At 37.1% G+C, this 24241-nt stretch overlaps 1 long non-coding RNA gene across 9 annotated transcripts in view; it reads right to left on the bottom strand.

Moving 5' to 3' along the window:
• Positions 1–407: 407 nt before the first annotated feature.
• Positions 408–24241, bottom strand: part of LOC125753969 (uncharacterized) — a 64487-nt gene continuing 40653 nt past the window's right edge. For all 9 annotated transcript variants that reach the window (XR_007406988.1, XR_007406996.1, XR_007406990.1 and 6 more), the window contains one exon: positions 408–5968. This is a non-coding gene — a long non-coding RNA (uncharacterized LOC125753969). The remainder of the gene's footprint in view (positions 5969–24241) is intronic.

Raw genomic sequence — 24241 nt, 5'->3', positions numbered from 1 at the left:
AGTTGTCTAATCTCTTATCTGTAATTGCTTGAGAAAAGTTCTAAGCAGAATGTGTTTCCATCTCCTTCCTTTATCTTTAACTCCATCTGAGTGTATTTTTCTAAATTAATAAAACTCTCAGTGAGGAATGAGAAAATGAGGTCAACAAAATTATATCATTTTCAATAGTTGCCTGGTACAGATGTGGATCAACTCACTAGGACGACCTCTCCAAAATAGAATCCACCAATAAAATGGCATTAAGGGTGTTCCATTATGTTTAATAATATTTGATAAGGATGATTTCATGTCTCTCATAAGCTCAATTAATTATGTTATTCTACTAAAATATAGCAGGGTTAGGAATTGTGTCAGGAAAGCATCAGTATCATATTAAAGGCCAATTTTCAAAAAAGTAAGGCAAAACAAAACAATGTAGTTTTCTTTAATAATGAAAACTACAATGTCAGGATGAATTCAAATAAGCACACCAAGAAACATCTATTAATATAATAACAATTTGAGTAACAAAAAGTATGTAGCAATAAAGCATTGAGGAAAAACATTTGCATGTTCCAAAGATGCAGAAGAAATTGAAGACAGTTCATCTATATAAAATATGACCCTTTGAGTATTGCCAAGGTCAATGAGACCCAGAACGATCAGTTTGGTTTAAAACTGAGTTTGTTCATTTTGTTTTCTTATTTGTGCTAGTTCCTCCCTTTCTTGTATATCTGCCACTTTCTTTTACTTTCCTACATCCCTCCAACTTTACCTCCCCCAGCACATTCTTTATAATTGTCCTAGGAGAGATACACCACATTTGTTGGAAATCAGAGGAACAATCGTATGATCAACCCCTGTTTTCAGGGACTGATTCTTCTTTTGAATGCCTGTTTCTCAATTAGACACCACTGTCTTTCTTTCTTTGTGGCCTGGCTTTCAGTGGAAGTGGGAAGGACAAATGTACACTCTCGAGTCATCTGAACCAATTTCTTACAAATTAGTTCAGTGTACTCTCACCACAACTTGTCTTTCCATATTCCTGTTACCCTTGGAATCTTTTACAAGCTGTCAACCTTCCACAGGTGAGATGTTCACAGAGAAGAAAATTCATTAGGAAGTTATAGAGTATATGGTTTTTGACTAAAGTTAAAAATTACATTTTCAGGACTGAGGAAGTAAAATCTGTCCTTCAATGAATAGATTTTAATTTTAATTAAAATAGAATTTAATAGATTTTAAAATCTACTGGCAAATATTAAGGTAGTTTAAGCTTGAAATCACCTCTTGAAACAATAGTCACAATTGCTCCCCGGATGTACAATTGAAAGCACTATCTGACTTTCAGAAACATTGATGCTTTTTATTTCTTTTTTTTTTTTTTTAGTTCTTATTTAAATTCCAGTTAGTTAACATACAGTATAATATTAGTTTCAGGTGGACAATGTAGTGATTCAACACTTGCACACAACACCCACGCTAATCACAAATGCACTCCTTAATCTCCATTACCTATTTCACCCATCTGCCCACCTCCCTCTGGTAACCATCAGTTTGTTCTCTATAGTTGGCTGTTTCTCAGTCTTTTTCTCTCTCTCCTTTTCTTCCCTTTGCTTATTTGTTTTGTTTCTTAAACTCCACAGATGAGTGAAATCATATGGTATTTGTCTTTCTCTGGCCTATTTCACTTAGAAGTATACTCTCTAGCTCCATCCACATCATTGCAAATGGCGAGGTTTCATTCTTTTTTATGGCTGAGTAGTGTTCCAGTGTATATATAAATACCATATACATATATACCATACCTTCTTTATCCATTCATGTCAATGGACAGGGGCTATTTCAATAGTTTGGCTATTATGGATAATACTGCTATAAATATCAGGGTGCATGTAACACTTTGTATCAGTATTTTTGTATTCTTTGGGTAAATACCTAGTATTTCAATTGCTGGATCATAGGGTAGTTTTACTTTTAACTTTTTGAGGAACTTTCATACTGTTTTCCAAAGTGACTACAGCAATTTGTATTCCTACCATCAGAAAAAGAGAGTTTCCCTTTCTCCATATCCTCATCAACACCTGTTGTTTCTTGTATCGTTGATCTTAACCACTCTGACAGTGATAAGATGGTATCTCATTGTACCTTCGATTTGTATTTCCCTGATGATCAGTGACACTGAAGCATCTTTTCATGTGTCTGTTGGCGTCTGTATGTCTTCTTCAGAAAAATATCTATTCATGTCTTCCACCCATTTTTAATTAGATTATTTGTTTTGGGGGTGTTGAGTTTTATAAGTCTATATTTTGGATACTAACCCTTTAACAGATATGTTATTTGCAAATATCCTCTCCCATTCCATAGGTTGCCTTTCAGTTTTGTTGATTGTTTCTTTCACTGTGCAGAAGATTTATATTTTGATAAAGTCCCAAAAATTTATTTTTGGTTTTGATTCCCTTGCCTCAAGAGACATATCTAGAAAGAAGTTGTTTTAGCCCACTCAAAGAAAATTGATACTTTGTAAAAAAAAATCTTATGTAGTAATGAAAACAGAAAAAGGGTGATAATAAAGAGCTCTTTAAAAATCTTTTGATACTAAGTAAAGCAGAGTTTCAAGTCAGAAATAAATGAGCACATACTGTACTTTCTGATGACAAAAATTACAAAAGCAAAATTTACAAAAGGACAAAATACATTATTACAGTCATACTAGGAAGTTGAAGTTTCATAAATATTTTCATCAGAATTCCCATTTATATATCATTTTCCTTCATGGATGATTTTCTGTAAAGCAAAATATTTTTTCCTAAAACTTTCCATGCTATGATTTTCTCTTTCTCCAGGGGTCACTTATTTACATTTTGGTAAAATCTGAAAAACATCTGTTCAAGGATTTTTGAATTTAGAGAGGAATGCTTTTAGGGAAGAATGAAGTGGAAGAAGCAGAAAATAGTATACTTGTCCCTAAAATCTATCCATTCCTTTTAAGTTTGGTTCACTAATTAATAAAGAAAAACAGCTAAACTTATTTACAGACCTCAACAAGAAAAGTAATTATGTAAAATAATTGAGCCTAAATTTTAAAAAAATTTGCGTTTGACAATGAGTTTTTCTCCAAATAGCCTGTATTTTTTATAAATCACTCCCCAGAAACATGTGTTGGGTGCTCTATCTTTCCCCCATTTCTTTAGTTTGAAATGGTGCATTGATTCCCTGAGAATAAATATCAACAGCTGTATAATCTCAATTTAGCATTAGACTATATAATTACAGCAATACTTGAATTTCTATTGCTTTTTGCCCTCTGAGGACTCAAAGTCCATTCACATTACACTACCACACTGACTCTTAGGTGATACCCATGAAGCATGTACCATAGTTGAAGTAGCTGTGCCATGGGCTGAAGGAGCTTGGTAAACAGCATCAACAGCCCCTGAGTCTCTTGCTAATTGCCCTGATCCTGTATCATGGGGCTCCATCTAACTCATGTCTCCTTCTAGAACCAGAAGACTCAGGAGAAGTAGTAGATACAATTTACTGACTTTATATAAAGGTTACCTGCATTTTTTAAAGTCTTAGAATTAGGGAATGACTCTGCCTAGTGGCTTGATACCAAAGGTTACTGCCAGGCCTATTAAGAGAATCCAATTCTATTCCTTCCTGGCCGTATCCACCTCCTTAAAGACAACACACCTTTTTTTTTCTCCACAGTTAAAAACAAATTTAAATATTAATTCTGAGTTCTAAACTATTTATACACTTATGATTGCAATCCACCATATGGTCCTATATAGACTGTCAATCCATTGCTATCAAATCGTTTGTACACAGCTGGCAGAAAAACATTCCTATGAACACTGGAAGTGTGTGTAAGATTAGCCATCAGGCATAACACAGTGGAACAACTAATCCAGGCTAGAAAGCAAGAGCTGCCACAATCATAGTGGGAGACTTTGTAGATGGTCTATGTCCTTGTAGCTGCCATCTGTGTTTTAGGGTAAACTCAAGGTGTCATGGAACTTGTGAAAGAGGAAACTGACCCAGGATTAAAGAGTCAGGAAAGGCCCAAAGGAAGTAGCTTCCAAGTTTAGAAGTGATGGATGGGCTGATCTGCTGGGGAAAGATGAGGGAAAGCCCAGGGAGAGAAAAGCAGAAGCATATAAGATAGACAGCACTAAGAATTGCCAGTAGCTTAGTACTCCATTAATTCTGAAGAGTGGTTCAAAAGAACAACAAAAGTTGAGATTGGAGAGTTAAATAGAGACCATCACTTGTTGAATAAAAAAATAAATGGTATCTCTGGAATGTCCAGTGTCTTCTTAGTGAAGACCTAAAAATCTCTTCACACTGTAACAGAAAATGCCTTCTATGAGACCAGTCATCTATTCCTAATTTAATAGGCAAAAATGTATTACCCACAGGCCCCTTCCTCTTGTACAAGAGGCCTCACTTCCCTTCCTTAATGGGACAGATTTTCCCTTTGCATCAAAACTTATCTCCTCCTTGCCCAAGGGTCAGTGTTTACACAACCAGGATAATTTCTTTTCATTGGTGATTTTTGGCCATGGGGTTGTATTTCTTACACTCACAGTGTTTTGAATGTGACATTTAAACCTAACTTAGCCCTTTTCTTCCAAAGCTACGTTAATATAGTAAAAGGCTTAACAGACAATCCAGGCAGAAATGCCTGCAAAAGTTCACTCCAAGTGCCACAAAACGTAAATTGTTTTCCTCTGCATGTGGGGATTTAGTGTTATTGCAGAGTTTCAGATTTTTATGAGCACTTAAAATTTTGGATCTGATTGGGATCTGAGCTCACATTAACTCATTTCAAATTATTGAAATATCCATCTTCTAGCTAAAATAAAGAGGTTACCAGATCAGAGCTATTAAGAGCATGAATGTAGAGGAAGATTAAGTTTTCAAATATCTTAGGAAATAACCATGAAATTGCCATGGAAAACTAAACAAAATATGCACATGTAATTGGGCCAAAATAATCTGATTGTATCAAATAATTCTAATAAGGTTTCATGATTCAGTTGAGGGAAGGGCATCCCTGTTTCAGCACATTCACACTACTACCTAAAGAACAAGTGGCTTTAGGAACCATGAAGCCCATCCCAGGTGCCCTAGACATTTCCTACTGACTGAGATAATAGTAATTCTGATTCTATGATATGTGAAGAGTAGCATGTTGAAATTTTGCAAAGAGCCTGTGTTCATTTTTCTCAGCAGGAAAGCTACACACGAGAGTAGTTATAAGTGGGGCTCCAGCTGTCCCACTGCATGGTCTCCACAGACACCCAAGTCCCACGTAAGTTAACCCCTCACTCTTACACGTTCAGATATTATTATTTCTACATGTTTAGAAGAATAGTTAGTTAACAGTATACTTAAATACCCTCTAGCATGGAAAATACATATTAAGGCATCAGAAAACTTGTTTAAAAAAACAACAAAATTTTCAACCTTCTTGGCATAAAGACTATCTGATGTTCCATTGACTAATAGATTTGATGGTATAAAATTTCATACAAATCAAATGTAATTTTTAAGCCACTACCTTGTTTTAATTCTGGGTTGTAAAGAATTATTTTTTTCTTTCTCTCATCTATGTCTTCCCATTCCATTCAGTGTCTTCCCTTTTAACCCACTCCCTAGTTCTCACATCAAGACTTCTCACTCCTCCAGTGGAATAACCAGCACCAAGCTCACACTCCCCAAATCATAAATCTGTTTCCATATTCAAATCCTCTGCCTGATTTAGAGTAACATTTGCAAGATAAATCAAGTCTAACTTGACCATACTTCCTAAACATTCTAGAAGAAAAGCAAGTTCTCTTTCTGAAATTGAGAACAGGTGAAAACCAGTGTCTTCTTCAGTTATAACCATGAAGGAGCTGAGATGCCATAACTCTGTTGGACAGGAAATTGGAACAAACTCGTGACAGGTCCAGACGCAAAAGCTCCGACTCCTTCCAGCCTGAGGGTGGAATTTGAAGAGGAAAAGTCACTTGGTGGGTTATTTTTCCACTTGGGAGTTTAAGACACTTGAAAAATTTTCTAAAAACGTTAAAGAATTAAAAAAAAAACGTTAAAGAATAAAGGACATCTGACTTGAGCACCTTTGCCACTTTTAACAGATTTGATAAATAATTTTCATAGATTTTATACTAGCTTTCAGTTATGCAGATCACTGGAATGAAGTAGCTAAGAGCACAGGCAATCAGCTAGCAAGAATGAAAGCTAATTAACTTGTCTTTACTTTTACTATTCACAGATCCATAAAATGTGACGGTGGGAGGCTGAGAGTTGGAAAATGTGCTCTGTTGCTCTGAAAAAACTCAAGAAATGCTTACTTTACACAGTATACTAATAGCTAACATATTATTTTTCTCATTATATATATTATGGTAGTTGAAATTAGTACTGTGTAAAATTTTATTTTATGTTTTTAAAATATTTTCTTTATTTACTTGAGAGAGAGAGAGAGAGATCACAAGCAGGGGAGAAGGGCAGAGGGAGAAGCAAACTCCCCACTGAGCAGGGAGCCCAATGAGGGGCTGGATCCCAAGACCCTGGGATCATGACCTGAGCCAAAGGCAGATGCTTAACAGACTGAGCCATCCAGGTGCCCAGTACTGCGAAAACTTTAGAACATTAAGTAGATTTCAACATCTGTAAGTAGGAAACACAGTATCTGTGTACCCACTATAAAAAGTTATTAAACATATATTTAAATATATCACATATATTTACTATCTCTGATACACTTAAAGAGGCAAAGAGGTCTTCAATCCAGAAAAAATAAATTATACAGAAAAGAAGTACCTGGTCAATGAATATTACTCTAGGACATAATATGTCAGGTAGACAAAAGCATGTATATGTGACAGTATTTAACATATATCCAAAAATGTGAAGACTCTGAACTTTAGTAAGCACATTTAATAATTAAATCACTTAACAAGTAAATAATCATTAACGCCATAATGAAAGAAAGTCTGGGATTGACAGAAGCCTAATGATAGTATTGTACATTTGTATTAATCTTATATGATTTTAATACTGCCGCGCCTCACAGACTCCAAAGAGTACCACCCTAGAACTGCAACCATGTATTGATAGGTTGATATTGACACAAGATACCACTTTATCTTTTCCAAAACCTTCCATATCCATCGTATATTGGAGGACACTTGTTTATGCAATCTTTCTCCAATACTGAGCTATTTTATCATTTCTTGTCTTCAGAACTTAATATCTGAAATTAGACAAAGTTTTTCGAAATTTATAAGATTTTGAGATTGTAGATAATTTTGTATACTTTAAGGTAGTTATCGTGTTTTAAATTTTGTTATCAACTTTTTCTAGTTGATAAGTTTAAGGCATATAACATGATGCTTTGATTTACATATATGGTGAAATGATCACCACAATAGGTTCGTCTAACATCTATCTTCTCATATAGATAACAATATAAAGAAAGAAGAAAAGAATAAGGGAAAAAAATTTTCCTTGTGACGTGAACTATTAGGATTTACCCTCTTTACTTTTCTAAATACCATAGAGCAGCATTAGCTGTAGTTAGTATGTTGTAGGTTATATCCCTTGTACTTGTTTATCTTATAACTGGAAGTTTGTACCTTTTGACCTTCCTCCAATTTCCTATCTCCTTCCCCGTACTCCCATCCCCCAATTCTGGTAAACCACAATTCTGGTCTCTTTTTCTGTAAGTTTGGTCTTTTGTTTTGTTTTGTTTTTAATTTTTTTCTATTTTACTATGATTTTTATTTTGGTTTAGTTCTAATATCTTTATTTATGACTTGGATGATTTTTTGGTATAGTTGAACCACAATGTTAGATCAGTTCCAGGTGATTTGACACTTTTATACATTATGCTATGTTCACCACAAGTGCAGCTACCATCTGTGTTATTATATCACTAGCACAATATCATTGACTATATTCTTTATGTTCTGCTCTTTATTCCCATGACTTACTAGTTCCATAACTTAAGGCCTGTATTTCCCCCTCTCCTTCACCCATTTTGCCCAACCCCCCTTCTCTCTTCCCCTCTGGCAACCATCAGTTTGTTCTCTGTATTTGTAGTTTTGATTCTGCTTTTTGTTTATTCAATTTTTTAGATTCCACTTATGAGTAATCATACGGTATTTGTCTTTCTCAGTATGATTTATTTCACTTAGCATAATGCCCTCTAGGTCTATCCATGTTGTCTCAAATGGCAAGATCTCACCCATTTTTATGGCTAATATTCCAATATGTATATACCACATTTTATCTGTTGATGGATACCTATCCATTAACCTATTGATAGATACTTACTTAGGTTGCTTCTGTGTCTTGTCTATTGTAAATAATGTTACAATAAACATGGGAGTATATATATCTTTTTGAGATTTTTTTCCTTTGAATATATTCCCAAAAGTGGAAATGCTGGATAATATCATAATTCTATTTTTAATTTGTTGAGGGTCCTCCATAGTGTTTTCCTGAGTGTTGCACTACTTCATGGTCTTACCAGCAGTGCACAAGGGTGCACTTTTTCCACATTCATGCCGGCATTTGTTATCTCTTGTGTTCTTGATGATGAAAATGAGGAGAAAACAATAATTGGGTTTTTTTATGGCATTCCCCAGATAAACTCAAAGCATTTTAGATCACACACATTAGTCATTTGAATACCTCCATCTTTTCCTGACAAGTGTTGTTGCCAGAAAGGGCATTGAAGGGAATATTTACTGCAGGCCATTTCCTATTTCATTGTTAGCTGCCAAGGGCTGCCTTCTGGCCAGTGGCCATATGATGATGGGGGAGAAATCAACAAACAGTGCATCATCTTTTTTTCTGTCCTGGACTATGAACATTTCCAGCTCTGACAGCAGAGGAGTGGCACTGTGGGAAGTGTTATTCTCTATTTCTGTAGAAAACAACACCAGTGAAAGGAAGTTAGCCCGCAGATTAGCTTCCCTTCTCAGCCAACAGGTAGTTGGCAATTGTCCAACTTTTATGATTTTTGTAAGAAAAGTCTACTTTTCCATCATTACTAATGTAACAATGGTTATGCCTTCAAACTACAAAAAAAATTACAATCTCCTGTATAACCCTAATGTAAGAAAACTGTATTTGTCTTCCTGGAGAAAATGTTTAATGGAAAACTATCTTGAAATTCTAGCACTAGAACAGACCACAGAAAGGCCTCACTGTAAGGACAGACTTACATATCCTTCTGTTTTTAGTTTCCAAGATTGAAGAAACCATCAGGTTTTTTTTAACGATCTGTTTTAATTTTATATTAGCTTTTCTACCTCTTGTAATCTGTTTTCTGTAAAAATACAAATTATCTTGTCACCCACATTTAGCCTTTTCTTTTTTAGGTTAAAACGACTCCAATCAACTCAACCTAGGCAGTGGGGTTATACCTGCCAGGCCAGGGGTTAGACTTTGATTCTACAGTCCTGGAGGTCTCTAGCAGGCAATGCAAGCCTTGGGGACTTGGTGAGGGTTGGGGATAAATCTTCCTGGAACAAGAGTTTTATTATACTATGGAATTATGGGTCAGTTTTCTATTAAAGTAAAACACGGATACATTACGGAGTACAGTATAAATTATTGAAATTAAAGAAAACATTGTGGGAATCTGACGCCTAAGAGCCCCCTCTGGTCAGGCACAGGATGCCCTGCTCTACCCTCTCCATTCTCATGGAATTTCATCCAATCCCAAAGTTGGGGAGTTTGACTTGGAAACAAGAAGGCTTCCTATAATCCTATCCAGAGAGAAATTACTATTCATGATGATTTACAGATGTGTAACTACTAAAATTTTACCCAGTGATAAAATTACCCAATCTATCCCCATTTAGCTATTTACCACAGGAAAAAAAATGTACTAAAAACCAGTCTAAGTGGATCTTCTCTACTATTGATGGCTGGAGGCCCTGAGGCACTTTAGAATTTAAACTGGTCAGAAGACTATACAAATAGTGACAGAGTTCAAGCAGTTTTAATCAGCAACTTCAATAAGAGGAAATATCGATCCAAGTGTTATGTGAAAGCTATGTTGATCTTTTGGCTCATAAAACGGGCTGTATATAGTCTATGACTTCTCTGCTGAGTAATGTGTGCATGTGTTGTGTTTAATCTAGGAGACAATTAGTATTGGCTGCAAGGAGCTAATACACATTTTCAAACCTTAAAAATGACATAATAGATTTTAAATGTCCCTCTTAAAGAAAATTCAACAAGACAAGCAAACAAATTTTACCACCAATTGCTAATTACAAAATAAGTACAGTAATGGGATATTTCCATGTGCATGCTCCAAATCAGTGCAACCTGTCCAGCAGGGCTCTTCAAGCATAAAGACCAGCCTGGAATGGTGCTGTCACTCACTTGGAAGTAATAGTGGAAATGGTTCTATGTGTCCTGCTGCCTAGAGGTCCTTAAAATGCTGAGAAGAGGTGATGAATGGAGAGAAGGAAAAAGGAGTATCCAAAACAGTAGAGGTAGCAATCAGGAGACAAGCCACACAGTACAGATTTCCCACTTGGTCTCCAGAATAAAACAAAACAAAGCATAGAGTCAACTGACAGACTCATAGTTTCAGAAAACTTTATGCCTGATTGAATAAGAAGTGTGTTTCAATATATTTAACTTTCTTTTAAAATATTCTAATTCATATAACTATTATGCCTGCCCTGTAAGCAAACCTGAATCTTACTACTGATATTTTGAATTTAGCCTGGTTTATATGCTCCCCCATATTCTTGCCACTGGGAGAAAGGGAAATCTGGAATTGAAATAGAATCTCCAATCCTCACTCCATATTTTCTAGGATCTAAACTAAAGCCAAGGCATTTGAGAGTAAGCCTAAAAATCTAAGCTGGGCTATGTAGAACTCAAGCAGTTTTACTTTTTGTTTCTTACTTTTTTATACTGTGGGCTCTGCTGAGATTGAAGGGTCAGTTATCACAGTGTATTTCTTTCTTAGGGAATGAAGTCAGTCTCCTATACATCAGTTAAGCCCCATTTCTGACAGAATTGAATAAATGGAAAATGAGATTGCTAGTAATTTTCTCTTTGGTAAAGATGATTCTACCAGTGTAGAGATGATACAGTAATTCTAAGAGAGCAGTTAAAGATCAAATATGAATCTATGGGATATGAACAAAGATTTTTTCTTTAATTTCTGACTTGCTCTTGACCACTTATTATGGCAAATGAATGCATGAAAGGAATCCTCACTTTCTGGATAAAGCATCTGTCCTGGTTTGGCATGGCCTTCAACTTACCATTTCTTTTCTTTTTTCTTTTTCCTTTTTTTTTTTTTTTGAATTGAAAATAAGCTCCACAAACTCTTTGGCACATTTTCTAGGCTCTGTTAAGCTACCTGATGAATTGTCTTCCTTAACCATCCAGGATGTCTCTGATGACACAGCTCATGTCAGTCTGATACTCAAGGAAAAGACATTCATTTGCAGCTGCTACAGGAATGTGACAAAGCGGGATAATTTAATGATAAGAGAGCAGAGGTTGTTAGGACTAAATGAGATGAAGAGGAAAGCTCACCAAGGGCAAGAGCCTGATGCCCTGCCCAAAGGTGCATCATTGCAGCAGTCCACGCTATCGAGCACCTGGAAAGAAGGGAAGCCTCTCACTGAGTGTGGCTAGTCACTGGAGACCCATAGATGTGTTCAGTGTCACATTTGTTTTCAGTTAAGGCTAATGAGCATTCATTGATTAGATTTCTCACTTGCCGATAGCATTAAATGATAGGAAAAAAGGTCTCTCAAATGTTTTATTAATCTAAAATTGTTTACAGATTAATTCTCCAAATGCTCTACTTGTATCCTAATGGTCTTTGTGTAACCTACAATGCCAATATACTAATCAGTTTTGTTTTGATCATTCACTTTATGGATCAAAGATAAAGCATAGTGATTTATTTGGTAAGTGTAGTCTCTTGGGTTAGCAGCCTTGAGATTTCTCTTACAAATCACTGATGATCCTAAAGATGGTCCTAAAGCTAGCTATGCAAAATGTTTAGCTCTTCAATGTTACTATTTTGATTTTAATTGCATTTTCCTAACCTTATTTGCATGTCCACTGACACATGGCCCTTACTAAGCATCTTATGCAAACCAACCTTCATGCCCAATAAGAGGTCAAAGAATGTGTGGGTGCTTCTTACCAGATGTCCCCTTTTCAATGACCAAAAGACCTTAGGTTGCCATGTGGGCTCTAGACCTGCCTCTTTGCTCCCCCAGTAGATCCAAACAGGATCAGAGGGCCAGAGACTTAAGCAGGGCTTCCTGGGAACACCAAGAGAAACCTGCTTGGGGTCAGGGATAAAAGCTTTGTTCCCAGGCATATCTTGCAATGCCAAGTTGCAGCCTGGAATTTTTACAGCAGAGTTTTTAAACCTCTGACAATGAGAGTTTATAATGGAAATGCTGCCAGACCTTTAACTATAGCGACGCCACTATAATATTTATAAGTACCTTATACTCTTTCCAAACACATGTGCTCATTACTTGTGTCTCTGCTTCTGCCTCACTTCAGGGGAACCTCTCTGTATAAACACAACAGATTGGCTTGCTTATACTTCCAGACTCTAATTACTCTCCATCTCTATCTGCGAAAAGAAAGCCAGCCCTGGGGGCCAAGCAAAGAAGCCTCTCCCTCTTCACTTCACACAGCTACAGTGCTCTATAACAGACTTCTCTGTTCACTTTTGGCTATCAGAGTGAGTCAATCCGCACATCCTTTTGTATTTTCTTATAATTAGTTCTTTCAATGATGCACCTGAATGAAGGAGAACTAACTGGTGGGTTGGAGACAACCGGTGAACCCACCGGGTCTGACAGAATCTGACCGTGAGGCAGGTTTTAAGTAAACAGGGGAAGAGGCAAGAGGTGGTACACTTCAGTGAAAGGCCACTCAGAGTGCTGACAGCTTATCTGGTCCAACGTAAGTAAGTTTCCAGGGAAATTGATTGCTTAATAGTGATCAGGAATGACAAGGATTTCCTAACTCTTTTATTCAAACCTCCCAGCAATTGTGTGTCTGGGCACAAAGTCATGCTGAGCTGTTGATCCGTGAGACAGCAAGTATGGCCTGCAGGTGAGAAGGATGCAAACAAAAGGAAATGCATCCTCCTCCTTCATGGGCAGAGGATGGAAGCCAGCTTCTCCAAATGACTCAGGTCACTGGGCATCCACGTCTGCAAGATGGAATGCAAAGCAGTGCCATGGAGAGAGAGTTTCTATCACTCATGCAACCAGCTTGAGTGCCCAGTCCTCAGAAAACAGGTGTGAGTTTATTGGCAGTGGCCTTATGGCCTGAGACTTTCAGTCAAAAATTAATCAGGAATGAGAAACAAAGATTTATATACAAAAATTTCATTGCTAGATTCCAAGATCATGAAACTAAGTGAAGGTTGCACCACTTAGCCAACTTATCAGGTCCCTCAGCACTTACGGGGAAGAGTGGTTGGTCAGTCAGTCCTCTTCCTAGGAGCACTACCATGTGGGATGTGCAGCATGGCCATATGCTATCTCTCAGAGTCAGATGAGAAACCCCAGTGTTGATGACTTATTGTGACAACATAGAGTCATGTACAACATATTGGAATACAGACTAATTAACTTCTTCAACAAATATTCTCCTAGATTAAGGTATCCAAACAGATGATATGTAGCTAATTAAGGGGAAATGGATCAGTAAACACACAATCACTGCAAAATGTGGAGGAATTGATGGGTACTGTGGATGGCTGAGCACCTGATGTTAGGGATGGGAAAGAAGATAGCATCTTGTGTGAAGAGCCTGGGAACTTTGTCCTTGAAGTAAAGAAGAACTTTGAGGGTGAGCCAGGAAGAAGCAGCCAAAGGTGCCTACTGCATATGAATTTCTGTCTGCTGATATGACTGGTCAGCAGCATAGGTAGCAACTGTGATCAAAAGAAGGAAAACTGCCTCAACTAATGACCTGACCATTAATATCATTATCATGTTGGTGTCTTTAGTCTGAATAACAGAAAGTAACCCAGCTGGCATTTGGATATTAAAAAAGATTTATAGCAATTTTACTTACTCATTATTATTCATAGAACCACATGTCAAATATCCACTTGGTATCACTGTTCTTTTCCCTCAAAATCTCTGGCATTGTCTGCACAACAAACTAAGTAAACAATCATGTTCAGAGTAATTACTGCAACTGGTATATGAGGGTTTATCTTAATGTAAACAAAATGTGCCCCCGGCCACTGCAAAAAGAAAAATGATGCAGTAAAACAATTGGGAGGCTTCTACAAAAAATGTAGCATGGAGGGAATACTTATAAATACCTTCAGATCAAGGAAAGATGGTGTCAAACAGGTGGAAGGAACATCAAAATTTTTCTCTTTCTTTCTAAGGGACAAGACAAAAGTGTAAAGGAAGTAGGGCAATCACCCACCTACTAGGAAAACCCCAGACCTCAGGAGTGGAGCCTGCAGATTTCAGGGCGATGCACTGGGACACAAAGTGAGGTGGGGCTGGGTCCCTGGTCATGGGTGTGGGAGCCTGTGTGATCTTGGGTCTTGCAGTGGCCGAGTATTTGCATTTGCACACACAAGCCCTGACACCTGCCCTAGGACAGAACTGTGGCTGCACCCCTCCCCCCCCGTGCAGTCTAATTTAAGTGTTGTGTTTTCTAACTAGTCTATATTTGAGTAGTTGATTTCAGATAACCCTTGAAAACAGGAAGCAAATGCTATAACTTTAAAGAAATATTTGGCAATCAACCCATAAAGGATAACAATCCTAAAATTTTTAAATGTAGGGGAAAAAAACCTCAAAAATTTAACATTAAAAGTTTCATGTGTGTTTTTTTCCTGTAGTTTGTCAGCATTCATTGTGGAAGACATAAGGAGAAGAGTAAAGATTTAAAGTTGACTAAATAAATGAATAATTGAAAAATTCCATAGTCCCTCTTCTCAAGAGAAAGGTGAAATGATAGGAAATCACTATTTCCAATTGTAACACATTTTCATTGAAGGAAAACAAAGGATCATTTTCCAAAAGGCAAAACTGAAGTTAATATAATCATCATGTTGAACATGAAAGAAAAAAATTAAAATAATGAAGAGAACGTTATTCCCTTACCCACGAAAATGCTGCCATCATATGGCAGGGAAGTAATGAAGTGCAGAGGTGCTGTTTACAGGGACTCCACCTCCACCTGAAGGAGACTTCTGAATTAGACAGGAATGCCTGTTCCTGGTGGCACTAGCAGGCACTTAGCACCCTGCAGGGGCCAATCCTTATAACGAGGCCAACCAAGACAATCAGATGAGGCAAACATAGGAGTGAAGTGAAGGAAACTTGAAATTCTCTTTGTTCAAATCTGGGCATATTAAGTCTAGACACATATTATATAAAATTCATTTGTACTGGAGCTAAACATATAATTGAGGCAGTGACCTGACCCTGCTCAAGCTTCTGGAAATCTAGCTGAAACAACAGTGAACTTCTCTGCCTTCCAGTACCACTAAGGAAATGTATGTTTCTCATTCCAGTACAAAGGTCACTCATCCAGAAAGCAATGCTGATACACCTGTTTGGCCTTGCCTGCCATGCAGCCTCTCCCAGCTCCAGTGAGTGCCTTCGAAGTATGGCGGCATGCCCTAGGTCAGAAGGCAAATGGCATTAGCTGAATCACCGTCTGGAGAAAGAATGTTAGTCTCATTGTTCCCTTCTGTGAGGAAAGAACAACTAACCTGGTAACCTAAAATATCTCTCTGGAGAACGACAGTACATCTTCTGGGAGAAATTATATATTTCTGATCTGAGCAGTGAGGTGTCTCCTAAGACACAAAATTTCAATACAAACTCTAAATGCTCTAGGTCTTCATCCCTTTCCAAATACATCTTGCTATACGATAAGCATATACTGACAGCATTTTCACTTTGAGCTTCACTGAGAACCCCCAACTGATCCAATTACATGTTTCAACCAGCAGTCAGATTCTAACCTCTGGAAGGTTTCCTGAAATTGATATAAACCTCACCAAAGATGCATCTCTTTCCCTGCAAAGAATGAAAGAAGAATCATCCAAAAGATGGAATTACTTTAAAAAGTGGACTTTTCCCCTGCCTCTCTCTGTAACAAGCACTCTCTTGAGCAGTATTCTTCCAGCCAACAACAGAGTAGAGCTCTTCACGTGAACATGTGGCTGTGTAAAGAAAAGCCAGAAAACAACTCTCTTAAACAAATAAACAATTCAGCACTTGAACTTTATGTTCCTAATCTCTGCCATCATTAATCACATTCAAAGTTTGTCTTTAGAAGCCTAAATGAAGGAGTGGGAGGTGTAGGAAAAGGAAGGAAAATAAACTCCTGGGCCACTTAGATTCATGAGACACATCAGAGATGAAAAACCCACTTCCACTGCCAATAAAAGACCTCAGGAAGCTTGTTAGAGGTGGCCCACGTGGATACTACGGGATGGCTATGTGGAATGTGGAAGTCAAACAACTGTGAACCCAACATTGAATGAATATCATTTTAGCATTCTGAAAATGAACCTCATCTGACTTTCAGTAGAAAATCCAGGAAGGGATCTGAAAGCACTTCTCCCATGTATTCATGTCCTTTGTCTAAGAAAAAGAAAAAAACCTCAAAACACAAATATAGATGGCCAAAGCCATCTCATTAAAGAGTCGCGCAAATATAGACATCATGGATGCAGGAATGAGGAGAAGAGGAGAAGACATAGAGCACAGAAACCACCAAATGTCCTTCGTCTCAGCCTCACATGGCCCTTCTCATCACATCTGAACCAGATGTGCAAGGAACAATGCTGTATGGCCATCTCCCAAGCTGGGAATGGAGCAAGCAAGTCAATTCGTGTAGCTTCTTGCCTCATCTTTGTAATGGTTTCTTTTCTTTTTTTCAAATCTTCAGACTCCCTTCAGATCCTCTATCATCATTTTCACATTTACAAATGAAATGTTCTATTCCAGATAAATCTAAATGTGAGGTCACTGGGTTGCCTAGAGCCATGTTCCATAACGCAGTAATGAGAGCCCATCCCTTGAGGAGCCAGGCTGGGCCTTACTGTGTATTTTTTGTATATCCTGCTTATGACACAGGAATGTTCCTGATTTATAGCAATTAGTGAAATAATAGAAGGTTCTCCTTTTGCCTTCTGGTTTTGTTTTCTTTTGTTTTTTGCTTTTTGGATTTTTGTTTTGTTTTGTTTTGTTTTATTTTTTATGAGAGAGAAAGAGAGAGAGAGAGAGGGAGAGAGAAAGAGAAGCAGTGAGCCCAATGTAGGATTCCAGGATCATGTCCTCGGCCGAAGGCAGGCGCTAAACCACTGAGCCACCCAGGAATCCCCCTGTTGCTGTTGTTAGAAAAACTGCTGATTGCTTTCTGGCTGAAAACTGTCTTGCTGGTTGTCAAAGAATATTATCCAAGTGATGAAAGCCAGCTGGTTACTATACATTTGATGAGGCAATAGGATGTGCCTGCTGAGGGTTAATGCAGGCCAAGAGGTTCATCACAAACCCGTGGAATATCATGAGCTTGATCAGAGATCTAGTTGCCAGCTCGTCAAGGGAACAAGAAAATAGTCATTTAAATAAATGCTTTATTGCTGAGATATGCCGTATAGGCTTCATCCATATTCCCAACCACAAAAGCAACTTAGAAATTGGTTGTGTAAATCAATGCCCAGAAGTCAGTGGCATTTCTATACACTAACAATGAGACTGAAGGAAGAAATTCAGGAGTCAATCCCATTTACAATTGCACCCAAAAGCATAAGATACCTAGGAATAAACCTAACCAAAGAGGTAAAGGATCTATACCCTAAAAACTACAGAACACTTTTGAAAGAAATTGAGGAAGACACCAAGAGATGGAAAAATATTCCATGCTCATGGATTGGAAGAATTAAAATTGTGAAAATGTCAATGTTACCCAGGGCAATGTACACATTTAATGCAATCCCTATCAAAATACCATGGACTTTCTTCAGAGAGTTAGAACAAATTATTTTAAGATTTGTGTGGAATCAGAAAAGACCCCGAATAGCCAGGGGAATATTAAAAAAGAAAACCATATCTGGGTGCATTTGGCACAATGCCAGATTTCAGGTTGTACTACAAAGCTGTGGTCATCAAGACAGTGTGGTACTGACACAAAAACGGACACATAGATCAATGGAACAGAATAGGGAATCCAGAAGTGAACCCTCAACTTTAGGGTCAGCTAATATTCAACAAAGCAGGAAAGGCTATCCACTGGAAAAGTCTCTTCAATAAATGGTGCTGGGAAAATTGGACATCCACATGCAGAAGAATGAAACTAGACCACTCTCTTGCACCAGACACAAAGATAAACTCAAAATGGATGAAAGATCTAAATGTGAGACAAGATTCCATCCAAATCCTAGAGGAGAACACAGGCAACACCCTTTTTGAACTCGGCCACAGTAACTTCTTGCAAGATACATCCACGAAGGCAAGAGAAACAAAAGCAAAAATGAACTATTGGGACTTCATCCAGATAAGAAGCTTCTGCACAGCAAAGGATACAGTCAACAAAACTAAAAGACAACCTACAGAATGGGAGAAGATATTTGCAAATGACGTATCAGACAAAGGACTAGTATCCAAGATCTCTAAAGAACTTATTAGACTCAACAGCAAAGAAACAATCCAATCATGAAATGGGCAAAAGACATGAAGAGAAATCTCACAGAGGAAGACATAGACATGGCCAACACGCACATGAGAAAATGCTCTGCATCACTTGCCATCAGGGAAATACAAATCAAAACCACAATGAGATACCACCTCATACCAGTGAGAATGGGGAAAATTAACAAGGTGGAAACCACAAATATTGGAGAGGATGCGGAGAAAGGGGAACCCTCCTGCACTGTGGGTGGGAATGTGAACTGGTGCAGCCCCTCTGGAAAACTGTGTGGAGGTTCCTCAAAGAGTTAAAAATAGATCTGCCCTACGACCAAGCAATTGCACTGCTGGGGATTTACCCCAAATTTAACGGATGCAGTGAAACGCCGGGACACCTACACCCCAATGTTTCTAGCAACAATGTCCACAATAGCCAAACTGTGGAAGGAGCTGCGGTGTCCATCGAAAGATGAATGGATAAAGAAGATGTGGTCTATGTATACAATGGAATATTCCTCAGCCATTAGAAACGACAAATACCCACCATTTGCTTCAACGTGGATGGAACTGGAGGGTATTATGCTGAGTGAAGTAAGTCAATCGGAGAAGGACAAACATTATATGGTCTCATTCATTTGGGGAATATAAAAAAATAATGAAAGGGAATAAAGGGGAAAGGAAAAAAAAATGAGTGGGAAATATCAGGGAGGGAGACAGAACATGAGAGACTCCTAACTCTGGGAAACGAACTAGGGGTGGTGGAAGGGGAGGTGGGCGGCGGGTGGGGGTGACTGGGTGACAGGCACTGAGGGGGGCACTTGATGGGATGAGCACTGGGTGTTATTCTATATGTTGGAAAATTGAACACCAATAAAAAATAAATTTATAAAAAAAAGAAATCGGTTGTGTGCTTTGCTAATTTTGCTAATAGCAAAAGAAAGGAGCAACTGAAAGTCATTATACTGATGCATCTCACTTCTAAGTTTTATCCTATTGGAAGCCTTGAGTGTATGTCTTCTTGGGAATATTTGTAAGTTAACACCAACAGATAAACAAAAGTGAACTGAACAATGAGTAGATCAAGGTCCACCATTACATAATAAATCAGAGTTATGAAAACAGTGCTCCCCTGTTTAGAGTAAGGGCCACTCCAAAGCATTTGCCAGTTTTAATGGGAAAAAAAGTTATTGTATTCTAATGTAACTTTAATTACTTTCCATAGTGTTCTAATATCACTTTCCTTACATAAAACCACACTGGAATCCTAAGTTATCTTTACAATGCCCAAGGATGTGAGACCAGGGGGCTTCAGAACACATCACATGCACTTATCAAAGGACAACTATCTACTCCAGAGGACATCATTGTGTGTTCTGATGTGCCTTTGATGTGAATGAAATGTAAACCCAAGTAGTCCCAGGTGCTGGGGTATTGTATAGACACCGAAAGGGTCATTTGGCTTTATATAATCGTCTTACTTTGAGTCTTTGGGATGTGAATAAAAGTGCATTTTCTCTGATGTCATTTCCATAACAGTTAACAGCAACTTGTTCCTAGATAAAGCTTTCTGACTACAAACCTGGCAATGAAAAAGACTCAACTCAGACACAGCTAAAATTTCAAGATCAAAATTAAGCAATAAACCATAAGATGCAAAAGGAAAGGAAAGAAAATACAGCTGAGTGAGATGTAGGGGAAAGACTAGAAAAGGGGTGTATTTTTAAGCATGTTTCTCCTATTGGATCACACCACACCCTTTTTCTAAGCGTGCATTGAAAAGTCTCCTACAAATGTATATAAAATGTGATCATTTTGCAACTTAAAAAAACTATCTGAAACCACACTTGCTAAACCTCTCTGAAAAATCATTTGAATTTTAAATTAGGCTTTATTACACTAAATCTTATTGCAAAAAATAAAGACACTACATAATTGGGCTTTTTTGGTTACCTAGATAGACTCCAAGATTTAAATCATTCATCAAAATATGCTAAAAGTTATGGACTACATCAGGTAAAGTAAACTATTTTATGATATGCTTTCTAATCATACCATGAATCATTCAGGTCCACATATTCTTTCTCCTTCTGCATTTTTTTTTTCAGTGTGTTAGCCTGACTAGGTAGGAAAGTCTCTGTCATTGAGTCATTTTTTTATGAAAATGGAGGTAGTTGACCTATAATATAGACAGATTACAGTGAATCTAGAATCCTTCTAGGATTGTAAAGAAAACCATCTGTTTGTGTTATAGATGTTCATACATGAATTTTTCTGCAGAGAAAGGACTGTTCCTCCTTTATACTATCCAATGGTTACTTGAGCTTAAAGAAGAGTAAGAGCCTCTCATTTTGGCATAACCATTTCAATATAAGTTTATTTTGTCTGTTCATTGATTTATTAGTCAACTAATAAGTATTGAGTAGTGATTATGTAGGATCCAATGATAGATAAGCCAGATATATTCCCTGCCTGCTTTCAGGGTTCTTTGGGCTAATTTGGGAATGCCGGTGGCAAGAGATTCCATGGAAGAAGTTTAATTTACTAAGCAAACAGATAAGACTTTCTATCTCAACCCAGGGCCTCAGGGAAGAATGCCCAAGTGATATGATATGCTTTAATACATTAGTTATTATCCTTAATGATGCACAAATCATTCCATCTGTAGCCTCTTCCTTCTTTTGCAACCCTAGTAGACTTTGAGATGTGTATTCTTGATTTCTTGAATGACAAGATATTCTGGTCTTGTATACTTCCTGCCCCATACCTGAAATTAGCCAATCCTCTAAGAAGACCTGGTCTCTTTTATTAGGAAATAATTTTTAGAGATCATAGTCTGTATGTTAGGAGTTCAAAATTCAACATTTTTAAAAATAATAAAAAGAAACTCAAACTTTACATGGGAGGTTTAGTTTCTGAAACTATAGAGTTAAATAAAAATGGTATTATAAGAGACAACATAAAGTAATAGAAATAAAATGGATGGAGTTAAACCCAAACCCATAGTCTATCAGCATCATGTCAATCTCTCTTAGGTTATCTCCTCCTGTCCAAAATGGAGACATCATTACCTTCTTTAGGATTGTGGTCAAGGTTAGAAGAGGAGATACAGTTAAAGCACCTGGTGACTGCATATATCATATCTCATTGAACTTAAAAGGCCATAGATTACTAGATGTCTCTCAACTTCCATGGCCATACATCAATAGTAGAATAAAGGCCAAACCCCACCTGTCTTGTCAAACCCTGCATGACTGGCACAGAGCCTTCTAGTCCCACATTCTAATGCCTCCTCTTGATCTCTGGTTCTAGCTTCATAAGCTATTTCCAGCAACTGGCTCTTGGTCCTTCCATAGGTTGTTCTCTCTGCTGGAAGCTCTCTCTAAGGGGTTCACTCTATTATTCAGACATCATTTTAAATAACTATCTGGAAAAGAAAAAGCCAACTTCCTTGTTCTATCTTCTCAGTATGTGATACAGGAAGCTGTTGTTTCTTAATATGAGTTATCAGATCATGTCTTTCCACATTCACTCAAATATAACACTCTGTCTAATGTCTCTTTTTGGAACGTGAAGATCAAAAAAGTCAAACTTCATGTAATTACACATCAGGGAGTGCAAATGGCATGAGTGTTCCAAAGCCATCTCATTAAAACACTATCAATTGTACCAATGGGATATCGCTTTCAGCAAGGTCGTGGAAATTTTGGAAACCAAGATTATTTTTCCCATGTTTTGTCCAAAATATTAAAATATTTTATAAACAATGATGAAAGTAGTTATACAATGTTTTTATGGAAGTTCATGTAGAAATCTATCTAAAATGGTCATAAATACTTTAAGTTTTTAAATTATATGCCACAGAGATCAAGTACTGATTCAACTACTTATTAGGTGTGTATCAAGGGGAAAACCACTTAATATAGCTGGGCATCCAGTTTCTCCACTAAAAACTGGTAATAATAACAGTTCAGTCATGAGTTGAAAAGGTGAAGTTGAGACTCTTCAGAGATCAAGAAGTTAGCAGAACGGAGAGGAGGGAAAGCTCTGTAAATCTGCAGACAGTCCTTCTGATCATTGCAGCTTGGTGAGAAAAAATAGTATCTGAAAGGAATAGAGGTAAGAGGGCCCAGATTTCACACAATGCTGGGAATAGTGTCTTTTTCCATCAGCCAGAGTGGAAAACATCATGATTCATCAAGCATTGGAGAGAGTACTCAGAAGGGTTTTAACTCCACAGTGAGAGTTAACTTGGGTTTCATTAGGGTTTTATTTTAACTCCATAGCCCAAGAGTAAGCACTGCCTGGTCCTACCTATCAAATCTTAAAAGCAGTACATGAGATCCAACGAGATAAAATTCACAATGTCTGCTACACCATTAAATTAAATTAGCAGGCACACAAAGGAGCAGGAAAATATAACCCATAATCAGGACCAAAATCAATAAGTCAAAACCAACAACTGACACAGATATTAAAATTAGCAAAGACATTAAAACAGTTAATGTAACAGTATTTTCCATGTTCAAAAAGTTTAGTAGAGATATGGAAGACATAAACTTAAAAATTAAACTGCTATAAATGAAAACTATAATGTCAGAAATGAAAAAATACACTGGATGGAATTAATGGCAGAATAGACGTTATTGAAGAAAATATTAGTGAACTTGAAAACAGAAATAGAGAATACCCAAAATGAACCACAGAAAACAAAAATAATAGGAAATAATGAATGGAGCATAATTGAACTATGGGACAACTTCTGCAAAGGCATTTTAAGAGGAAGGTACGGGCATAGAAAAACAATTGAAGAAATAGCTGAAATTGTCCCAAATTAGATGAAAACTATAAACTTAGAGACTTAAAAGCAAAACAAAACTCAAGCAATAAAAAGGAAGAAACGAGAGCCAGGCACATTATCAGCAAATTGCTCAAAATCAGTAATAAAGAGAAAAATCTTTAAAGCAGCCAGAAAGAAAATTAAAATGTCACATAAAGGACCAAAAATAATATGGCAACAGATTTCTAGCCAAAAGTAATACAAGCAAAGACAGCAGGGCAACATATTTAAAATACTTAAACAAGTAAACAAGTAACTGTCAACATAGAATTCTACTGAGAGAAAGAGAGGAGAATCTTTCAAAAATAAAGACTGAATAAAGACATTTTTAAGACCTACAAAAGCTGAAAGAATTCATCACCAGCCAATTTGCACTACAAGAAATGATAAAGGAAATTCTTCAGGCAGTTAATTCATGAACAGAACATTACAATATTTATGGACCCGTAAAAGAGTTTCAATATACACGAAGGAAAAAAAAAAACAATAGAGTCACAAAATGACTCATGAAAGAAAAAATTTAATAAATTGGACTTTATGAATATTAAAACCTTTTTCTCTGCAAAATATACTGTTAAGAAAATAACACGTGAAGCCATAGGCTAGGAGAAAATATTTGCAAAACACATATCTCATAAAAACTAGTATCCAAAAACTACAAAGAACTCTTAAAACCCAGCAATAAACAAACACATAACCCAGATTAAAA

This window comes from Canis lupus, chromosome 29 (genome assembly GCF_003254725.2).
Source record: "Canis lupus dingo isolate Sandy chromosome 29, ASM325472v2, whole genome shotgun sequence".
NCBI lineage: Eukaryota > Metazoa > Chordata > Mammalia > Carnivora > Canidae > Canis > Canis lupus.
This window is presented reverse-complemented; position numbering and strand designations above follow the sequence as displayed.